This window comes from Phascolarctos cinereus, unplaced genomic scaffold (genome assembly GCF_003287225.1).
Source record: "Phascolarctos cinereus isolate Bilbo 61053 unplaced genomic scaffold, phaCin_HiC Scaffold_2;HRSCAF=192, whole genome shotgun sequence".
Taxonomy (NCBI): Eukaryota; Metazoa; Chordata; class Mammalia; order Diprotodontia; family Phascolarctidae; genus Phascolarctos; species Phascolarctos cinereus.
Genome location: NW_027555625.1, coordinates 302,254,240 through 302,265,411, shown reverse-complemented (window position 1 = coordinate 302,265,411; position 11,172 = coordinate 302,254,240). Strand labels below are relative to the sequence as shown.

The following is an 11,172-nucleotide window of genomic DNA, read 5'->3' as shown; positions in this document are numbered from 1 at the left end:
GTATTTCTTCAGCTGCTAGAAATGGAATAATATTTCATTCTTAGGGGTTTTTTTTTGCTTTCTCTATTCAATCCCTTCTTTCTCTTTCTAGTCTTCCTACACTAAAAAAAATTCTTCTTTCACCTTTCTTTCATCATTGAGCAAGGAAAGAATGTTGGAAAACCCTCCGGACTGAGTTCAGGGAGGCCTGTAAGTTCGACTCACCACTTTGCTATCTATGAATGGTGTGACCTTAGGTAAGTAATTTAGGTTCTCTGAGCTTCAGTGTCCTCATGTGTAGGGGTGGGGATTTGAAATTGGACTAGATGATCTTTCAGCTCCCTTCTGGCTTTATATTCCAGGATCACTAAGATGATCTTTCTAGCTTTAATACTCTATTGTTCTATGATATCATTATAATTATCTTTCACCTCTTCCATTTACTACCTCAACCCCTCATTCTTCATAAAGTGTTTTCTTCTGCTCAAGAACTTTCAGAGTAAGTCACATAGATGTAACCATGCTTTATCTCACATTTTGTGATGCTGGCTTGGGTAAATCTCATTGTCCCCAGGACTTCCCACAAATTCCGATTTGAGCTTATTGAAAAAACAAAGACCTTATTGATCTTAGTCAAAAATGTTTTAACTTATTGAAAAAACAATGGCCTCCTACTAAGAAGCCTTCCAAAGACCTCCTTCACATCCCTGTTCTTCAGACTATAAATAAAAGGGTTCAGCATGGGGGTCACCACAGCATGCATCACAGCTGCCAACCTATCTTTTCCAGCTGAGTCAGCCTCAAAGGGAATGAAATACACAGCAATGGCAGCCACATAGAACAGGCAAACAGCAGTGAGATGGGAGCCACAGGTGGAGAAGGCTTTGCATTTGCCTTCACTGATGGGACACATAGTATGGTGGTCACGATGCGGACATAGGAAATAAGACTCATCAGAGGGATCAGCATAGTTAAGGCCCCACCCCAGTACATCAGCACATACTGGTTGGCATAAGGTCAGCAACAGGAGAACTTCATGTAAGGGAGGAGCTCACAGAAGAAGTGGGGGATAGTATTAGAATCACAGAAGGGCAATTGAACCAGAAGAATGGTATGAGTCAAGGAATATAAATGAGCCAGGACCAATGACCCAGCCACCAGCAGGAAACAGTGTTGGGGGCTCATGCGAATAGTATAGTGGAGAGGATAGCAGATAGCCACAAGTCAGTCATATGCCATAACCCCTAGGAGGAAGACATCCAACCCAATGAACCACAGGAAGAAGAAGATCTGGGCAAGACACCCACCATAGGGGATTGTTTGGCTCTGAGTTTGAATGTTGAACAACATGTTAGGCACGGTGGTGAAAGACAAACACACATCAGTGAAAGAGAAGTTGGACGTAAAGAAATACATAGGCATGTGGAGGTGGGAGTCAGAGCAGATAGCCAATATGATGAGAAGGTTTGGCCAGGAATAGGCCAAAGGGATTCAGCTCTTGCTCCAGATGCTGAGAGAGCCCAAAGAGGAGAAATTCAGAGAGTCTTGTCTGCTTTCCTCTATCCTTTTTTCTGGTATAACTGAGGAACGGAGAGGCAGGACATCATGATAACAGTTCATATTTATCAAGCATCAAAAGGAAACTTAAAATACAAAATGCTAGAATGCAGAATGTTTCTAGGGAAGAGCCTTTTAACATGGAATGTTAGAATATGAGACAAAATGTTAGAGCTGGAGAGAACTTTAGAGAGTAGAACATAGAATGTTAGAGCTCTAAATGATTAAAATAGAATATTAGAGCTAGAAAAAACCTCTAGAACATAGAATATCAGAGCTAGAAAGGAGTGGAGAATATCTACTACAACTCCTAGATTTCACCCTTCCACCATTTCTTTCCAAAGTAGGAAGTTTGCATTTTTTTCTATTGAGAATGAAATAAAAATTTCATGAGCAATTACTATTAATAATAGTTGGTATTGGTAGAGTACTTAAAGTTACAAAATACTTTACATCCATTCTTTCATTAGCATCTCACAACCACTTCTTGAGGAATGAAGGTAGAATCCATATGATCGGATCCATTTTAAATATAAGGAAACTGAGGTACATAGAGGTAAAGTGATCCTCACAAATTCACACAGCTCACAAGAAGTTAAGCTGGTATTAGAATCTGTGTCTTAGTAGGACACATAGATAATCTGGTGCAGACCTGTACAACCTGTGGCCCACCAAAGGATTTCCAGTAGCCCATGAAAAATGTAGAGGAAAACATTTTCTACATTTTTCATGGGACACGCAAAATCCTTTGGCAGGCAGCAGGTTGTGCAGGCCTGATTTAGTGCTTTCCACAAAACCTTATTTTCCTGCAGTCTATCAATCAGTTAGCCAGTCAGTCAATCAGCAAGCATTTATTAAGGCTCTATTATGTACCAGGCACTGTACTAGGCATGGAGAATACAAACACCTTGGAGAATTAGACCTTGACCATAGGATGCCAACATTCTATCAATGCAGACCACGTGGTGATATCTAAGTACGTAGGTCTATATACATATGTGTCTATAGAATAAATCCAAGTTAATTGAGGAGCAGCTAACAGCTAAGGGAGGGGGAATCTGGAAGTGGTACTTAATCTGAGCTTTGAAGAAAACTCAGAAGTTCTAAGAGGTGGATGTGAGGAAGGAATGCATTCCAAGTGTAGACTGCGGACAGCCTATTCAAGGGCTCCATTCAATCTGTGTCTTTCTTGGCCCATGTAGGACAATACTCTACACATACTACACATTTAATAGTTATTGAATTAGTAGCCTCAGTTGTTAAAGAAGTAAAGATGTAAATGAACATGGGATCACAGAATCATGCCTGCCCTGAGACATGTCTATTGGATGTAGAGAATTCTGGCATCTATTTCATTAGAATCAGAATACTTGCAGTTGTTATCTTGTCTCCACCATTTACCAGCTTCATGACCTTGGTTGAGGAATTTCCTCTTTTGGCCGGGGGGGCATTTTCTTATCCATAATATGGGATATAAGCATTTTCTGTAATATCTAACAGTTTTTTCATGAGGATTCAATGAGATAATGTGTACAAGTGCTTTGAAACCTAGGTGCTAGACAAATTTAAGTTGCTGTTATTATGATTTCCAGGTGCTCAAAACATATGTTATTTTCTTTACACTATCCCTGACAGGTGGTTATCTACAGGGTTCTAGACTCCATTGAAAGACTTCCAAAAGCAGACCATTTCACTTTTAGACAGCTCTGCTCATTAGAAATTTCAGAATTATATTCTTTAAGTTTTAATTACCCTCAACAAAAATATGCTTTCCTAAAACATTGTTCTCATGTCTTCTCCTGAGCACAAGAAGAATAAATTGAATCCTTCCCCATAATAAAACTCTATCCATACTTAAAGACAGTTATTTCCCCATTCCCAATTTTTCCTCCTCACATTCTCCAACTATTCAACCATATATTATGGTCTACAATTCGCACATAATCTTGGTCACCCTTCTCTAGACAGCACACTCCAGGTTGTTTATGTCCTGTCTAAAATGTGGCACCCAGAAATGAATGTAGCATTTCAGATGTGGTCTGACTACAACAGAGGGCAGCAGCAGTATTTACTTATCCTTTTGGACAACTGAATTTCTCTCCATGCTTGAGACTGCATGAGATTAAAATAGATGACCCTTATCCAGGACTTACCCAGCTAGACTGAGGCCATATCTAACACTATTGCTTAGGGAATGTCTCTGTTCTGGAGATAGATTTGGGTTAGGAAAAAAAATTTTTTTTCCTGACTTCCATTCTATATATTCTTCTTTCTAACTTCCACTCCTTGTCTGGTTCTGCCCTTTGAGAGCCAATAAAGCAAATCTGTCCACTCTTCCACAAGACAGTCCTTTGAATGCTTGTACGTAACTTCCATGTCTTCCTCAAGCTCAAGTTCAATGCTACTCTTCCACCATACAGAACAATAAAATCCCAGCACTGAGAGGGAATTTAGGAGTAATTCACTTTAGTCTGTCTCTTAATATCAATGCCTTCCTACAACATATGGGATGAGTAGTACCTGATTGAAGACTTCCAGTAGCGAGGAAGCTATTTCTCAAAAGGCAACCCATTCAACTTGAGGAAAGATCCAATTGGTAGAAAGTTTCCCTGATTTTAAGCTGAAATCTCAATAACATTTGAGCCTCATGACAACCTCAGAATGTAATAATAGCTGAAATCAAGGCCTTGTTTGAAGATGAGCAAAGACATTTATAGATATGAATCCACTGAATCCTCATAGTAACTTCACAAGTAAGGTACAACAGGTATTATTCTTTCCATTTTACACATGAAGAAAAGAGATTGAAAGAGGCTAAAGCCACACAGCTAGGTCAGTGGCACTATTTGAACCAAAGTTTTCCTGACTCCAGGTCTAGAACTCTTTGCAATCATCTCTTTCATTAAAGACCATTAAATTTTTTTAGAGATAAATTTCATTTTCTTGTCATCTCTTTCAAATACTTTAGATATCTTAGTTCAAATGCTTAAGAGAGTTATAACTTATGTACATCGGAATAAATGTACTGACTTTATAAAAAAATCATCAATGTTTAGTTCAATTAGTGTGTTTAGCTTAACCCAAGATTGATTTTATTTCTTCTGAAAGCTGCCTGTTCATGTTGACCATTTATCAATAGGGAAATGGCTCTTATTTATAATAAACTTGACTCAGTTTCCTATATATTTGAGAAATGAGGTCTTTATCAGAGAAGTTTGCCCTTAAATTTTTTTTTGATATTATTTCATTGTCTTTGGTACCTTTTTGCAAAATGTACTCTCCCTGCTTATCTTTTTGAATTAGGTCTATCTTTGCTTTTGCTTTGTCTGAGATTATGATTGCTATCCCTGCCTTTTTTACTTCAGCTGAAGGATAATAGTTTCTTTCTGGCTGCTTTATGCATTTTCTCCTTGACCTGAGAGTTCTAAAATTTGGCTCTAATATTCCTGGGAATTTTCATTTTGGGATCTCTTTCAAGATGTGATTGGCATATTCTTTCAATTTTGCCCTCTGAATCTAATATATTCACGCAGTTTTCCTTGATAATTTCTTGAAATATGATATCTAAGGCATTTTTTTTTATCATGGCTCTCAGATAGTCCAATAATTCTTAATTACTTCTCCTGGATCTGGTTTACTTGTTTTTTTTTTTCTGATGAGATATTTCACATTTTCTTCTATTTTTTTTCATTCTTTTGACTTTGACTGTTTCTTGATGTCTTGATGTCAGGAGTACCTGAGTTCAAATCCGGACTCAGACCAAACACTTGACACTTACTAGCTCTGTGACCCTGGGCAAGTCACTTAACCCCATTTGCCTTACAAAAAAAAAAAGAATGATAGCTTTGTTTCTTCTTTGCATATTCTAATACCTTCAGTTTCTTTTTCTTCTCTTATTGCTAATGCTAACATTTCCAGTATGACACTGAACAACAGTGGTGATAAAGGACATCCTTGTTTCACCCCTGATCTTATTGGAAATACTTGTACCTTGTCCCCATTACATATAATGCTTGCTGAAGGTTTTAGGTAGATGCTATTTATTATTTTAAGGAAGACTCCATTTATTCCCATGCTCTTTAGTGTTTTTAATAGGAATGGGTGTTGTATTTTGTCAAAAGCTTTTTCTGCATCTATTGAGATCATCATGTGGTTTCTGTTAGTTTTGGTGTTGATATGATCAATTATGCTGATAGTTTTCCTAAACTGAACCAGCCCTGCATTCCTGGTATAACTCCTACCTGGTCATAGTGTATTATTCTTGTGATAAGTTGATGCAATCAATTTGCTAATATTCTATTTAAAATTTTTGCATCTATATTCATTAGAGAAATTGGTCTATAATTTTCTTTCTGTGTTTTGACTCTTCCTGGTTTAGCTATCAGCACCATATTTGTATCATAAAAAGAATTTGGTAAAGCTCCTTCTTCACCTATTTTCCCAAATGGTCTATATAGTATTGGAATTAATTGTTCTTTAAATGTTTGATAGAATTCACATGTAAATCCATCTGGCCCTGGAGATTTTTTCCTAGGGAGTTCATCAATGGCTTGTTCAATTTCTTTTCCTGAGATGGGATTATTTAAGTATTTTACTTCCTCTTCGGTTAATCTGGGCAATTTATATTTTTGTAAATATGTATCCATTTCACTAAGATTGTCAAATTTCTTGATATACACTTGGGCAAAATAGTTCCTAATTATTGTTTTAATTTCCTCTTTCTTAGTGGTAGATTCACCATTTTCATTCTTGATACTAGTAATTTGGTTTACTTTTTTTAAAAATTAAATTAATCAAAGGTCTATCTATTATATTGGTTTTTTCATAAAACCAGCTCTTAGTTTTATTTATTAGTTCAATAGTTTTCTTAATTTCCAATTTTATTAATTATTCCTTTGGTTTTCAATATTTCTAATTGTGTTAGTTGAGGATTTTTAATTTGTTCTTTTTCTAGTTTTTTTAGTTGTATGCCCAATTCATTGATCTCCTCTCTGTCTATTTTATTCATGTAAGCATTTAGACATATACAACTTCCCCTAAGAACTGCTTTGCTGCATCCCATAAGTTTCGGTATGTTGTCTCATTATTGTCATTCTCTTGAATGAGGCTATGGATTGTTTCTATGATTTGTTATTTGACTCAATCATTTTTTAGGATTGGATTATTTAGTTTCCAATTATTTTTTAGTTTATCTTCCCATGGCCCTTTATTACATATATTTTTTATTGCATCATGATCTGAAAAGGATGCATTTAATATTTCTGCCTTTCTGCATTGGATTGTGAGGTTTTTATGCCCTAGTACATGGTCAATTTTTGTGTATGTGCCATGTACCACCGAGAAAAAAAGTATATTCCTTTCTATCCCGATTCAGTTTTCTCCAGAAGTCTATCATAACTATCTTTTCTAACGTTCTATTTACCTCCTTTCCTTCTTTCTTGTTTATTTTGTGGTTAGATTTATCGAGTTCAGAGAGGGGAGGTTCAGGTCCCCCACTAGTATAGTTTTGCTCTATTTCTTCCTGTAACTCCCTGAACTTCTCCTCTAAGAATTTGGATGCTATACCATTTGGTGCATATATGTTTAAATGATATACTTCATTGTCTATGGTGCCTTTTAGCAGGATGTAGTTTCCTTCCTTATCTTTTTGAAGATCTATTTTTGCTTTTGCTTTGTCTGAGATCAGGATTGCTACCCCTGCTTTTTTTACTTCAGCTGAAGCAAATATATTCTGCTCCAGCCTTTTACCTTTACCCTGTGTGTCACTCTTTTTCAAATGTGTTTCCTGTAAACAACATATTGTAGGATTATGGTTTTTAATCCATTCTGCTGTCCACTTCTGTTTTATGAGAGAGTTCATCCCATTCACATTCACAGTCATGATTACTATCTGTGTCTTTCTCTCCATCCTTTTTCTCCCCTGTTTATGCTTTTCTTTCTCCTTTTTCTTTTTCCCTCCTCATTAATGTTTTGCTTTTGACCACTGCCTCCTTCCCCCTCCCTTTATTATCCCTTTCCCTTTTCTTCCCCTTTACCTTACTGCTTCTTCCTCCCTTCTATCCCCCTCCCTTTTTTTCCCCTTTTCCCTCCTACTGCCTATAGGGCAAGTTAGATTTCTATACCTAACTGATTATGTTATTCCTTCTCTGATGAGAGTAAGGTTCAAACAATTCACTCCCTCCCTTCTTTCCCTCTGCTGTAATAGGATTTTGTGTCTTTTCCTGTAATGTAATTTACCCTTGTCTGCCTCCTTTTCTCAGTACATTTTCTAGATAGATTAATCCATTTTGGATCCATTTAACCCACTTGATTAGTTTTTTTTTATCATTACATCAAAGTCAACTTACATTCCCCTTTATGTATACTCCTTTAACATGGTGTAATAACAATACAGTTCTCAGAGTTACAAGTTCCTCCCTTGTAGGGATGAAACAGTTTGCCCTTATTAACAACATATTGTATCTTTCTGTCCCATTTACCTTTTAATGTCTCTCTTGAGTCTTGTACTTGAATATCAAATTTTCTGTTGAGCTCTGGTCTTTTTATCAGGAAGGTTTGGAAGTCCCCTGTTTCATTGAACATCCACGTCCTCCCACTGAAAGATCATGCTCATTTTGACTAGGGAGTTGATCCTTGGTTGTAATCCAAGCTCCTTTGCCTTATGGAATATCATGTTCTATGCCTTACAGTCTTTTAATGTAGAAGCTGCAAGGTCCTGTGTAATCCTGACTGTGGTTCCATGATATTTAAATTGTTTCTTTCTGGCTGCTTGCAGTATTTCCTCTTTGACCTGGTAATTTTGGAATTTGGCTGCTATATTTCTTGGCATTTTCAATTTGGGATCTCTTTCAGGAGGTGATGGGTGGATTTTTTCTATGGCTGTTTAATCCTCTGCTTCTAGGACCTCAGGGCAGTTTTCCTTGATGATTTCCTGAAAGATACTATCCAGGCTCTTTTTTTCATAATGATTTTCAGGTAAACCAATAATTTTTAAATTGTCTCTCCTGGATCGATTTCCCAGGTCAGTTGTTTTACCTGTGAGGTATTTTACGTTTTCATGTATTTTTTCATTTTTTTCTTTTTGACTAATTCTTGCTCTATTATAGAGTCATTAGCTTCCATTTGCCCGATTTTAATTTTTAATAAATTGTTTTCTTCTATTAGATTTTGTACTCCTTCCCCATTCGGCCAATTGTGTTTTTTAAGAATCTGTTTTCTTCAGTGTACTTTTTTTTCCAGTTGGCCAACTGTATCTTTTAAGAATTTGTTTTCTTCAATGTACTTTTTTTCCATTTGGCCAAGTTACTTTTTAAGGACTCTTCTACCTTTCTCATTTGACCTTTAAAATCATTCTTGAGCTTTTGTAAGGAGGCTTTTTGGGTTTCAGACCAGTTCATATTCCCTTTTGAGATTCTACATGTGGGTTTGTTGACAATGTTGTCCTCTTCAGAATTTCTCCTTTGATCTTCACTGTTCTCATAATATGAATATATGGTACATTTCTTTTTGCTCATGGAGTTTTGATTTTTTCCTGCCCTTTAAAGAGATTGAGCTCTCCTACTGGGGAGCAGAGGGCACTGACCCAAGCTTCTTGTGTTGGGGCCTACTTCTTTGTCACTGGTTTTGTGTGCTGGGGCCTCCAATGTTGACAGTTTGAGGCTGTAGGGTTCTGGCAGCTTACCTGGTGTTGGGCTGAAATCAGCAACACTGGAACTCTAGGACAACTCTAAGTTGCCTGCTCTTCCTTTCCTTTCACTTTCCTCAGCTCCTTTCAGATGGATGTTATAGGTGTTTATCTTCCTGGGGCCCCTTGTAGTGCTGCTTCCCTTATTTTTGCTGAGGCACTGGGAGACCCGTTTGCTGTAGAATGTCAAGACACCTGGTGGTTTTCTCAGCTGGTTTCCACCAGTTCTCCCACCCTCACTGAGGCACTTGGAGGAACACATGTTGGTGTTTGCCTGCTCCACCACCTGGGTTTCAGGATTCTTCCTGGTATGGTGAGGTGGGCTTTCTGCTAACTTGCTGGGACACCTCCTGTTCTGTACTGCTCCCCTTCCCCCAGGGCAAGAGGGGCTTTCCCCATTAATCCCTCAAGTTACCTGGGCTAATGGACTGCTGCTCCCCCATCTTTCTTCTGGTTCGGGGTTCCAAGGTTTTTCCTGGGGTGATTTTTTCTGGCCTTTAGGAGGTTGATACAGGAGGTGAGAGCTCCACCACCATCTTGGCTCCAAGAAGGGGAACTTCATTAGGCCAATTTTTGAGGTGTTATTTTCTTCAGTATTTTTTGAGCCTCAAAAGAGGCTATCTAGCTATTAATTCTCTTTTCATAATTTTCTTGCATCACTCTCATTTCTTATCTGAAATTTTCCTCACATTCTTAACTGTTAGTAGCTCTTTTGGGAATTTTTTCATTTATTTTTAGTTTTCAACATTCACTTCCATAAGATTTTGAGTTCCAAATTTTCTCCCCATTTCTTCCCTCTCCCTACCCCAAGACAGCATGCAATTTGATATATGCTCTACGTACACATTCATCTTGAACTTATTTGAACATTAGTCATGTGGTAAAGAAGAACTAGATCCAATCAGAGAAATCGTGAGAAATAAAAAAAGAAACCCAAAAGAGAGAAAGAGTGTGCACATAATATGCTTCAATCTGCATTCAGACTCCATAGTTCTTCTTCTGGACATGGACAGGAATTTCCATCATGAGTCCTTTAGAGCTGTCTTGGACCCCTGCATTGCTAAGAAGAGGTAAGTCTATCAAAGTTTGGCATCATACTGTGTGGTTGTTTACTGTGTACAATATTCTCCTGTTCTCCACTTAAAAAACAAGCCAGAAGCCCTAGGATTAGCTGGGTTGGGAAGCTGACTCAGCCCCAACTGCAGGAAGTTTTATCCCCAGGACAGTGAGGGGTGTTGAGCCTGGGAAGATTGAACCTCTGTTGACAAGGAATGCCAGAGCCGGCTGTGCTATGGAAACATCAAGAGCAAGAAGGAACCAGCATGCACCCACTTGAGTGCAGAAGCAGTGGGGTAAGGACACCTGTGACTGTGGGCACTTATGGGAAACTGGTGGTCTTGCTTCCAGTTCCAGGTCAAAGGGGAGAACTGAAGGAGGATATGAAGACAGAGGCACCATTCCCCATGACCCAGGACTACAGGTGATTGTAAAAAACTAAGTTATTACTAATTTTAAAAAATGCACAGGCAAAGGACAAAGAATTCAAACACAGAGAGTTACTGTGGGAATAGAGAAGACTGGGATTCATCTTCAGAGGATAAGGAAGCAAAGAAACCCTCTTCTAATCCAAAGAGTAACATCAAATGGTCACTTGCTCAAAAGAATTCATAGAAGAACTTTTAAAAAAAGACTTGAAAAATCAAATGAGAGAGATTGAGGAAAAAGGAAAAAAAAAGAAAAAGAAAAAAGAACAACCCAAGAAGATTATGAAAAGAAACTCAACCAATTAGAAAAGGAGATCAAGAATCTTAAGGAAGAAAACATCTACTTGAAAATCAGAATTGGGCAAGGGGAAGCCAGTGAAGTTATAAAAGACCAAGAAATAATGAAACAAAATATAAAGAATGAAGAGAATAGAAGAGAATGTGAAACATCTCATAAGAAAAACAACT

At 37.6% G+C, this 11,172-nt stretch overlaps 1 pseudogene; it reads right to left on the bottom strand.

The window, feature by feature from the left end:
- Positions 1-628: 628 nt before the first annotated feature.
- On the bottom strand, positions 629-10,678 carry LOC110194971 (olfactory receptor 1G1-like; annotated as a pseudogene).
- Between the last annotated feature and the right edge of the window lie 494 nt (positions 10,679-11,172).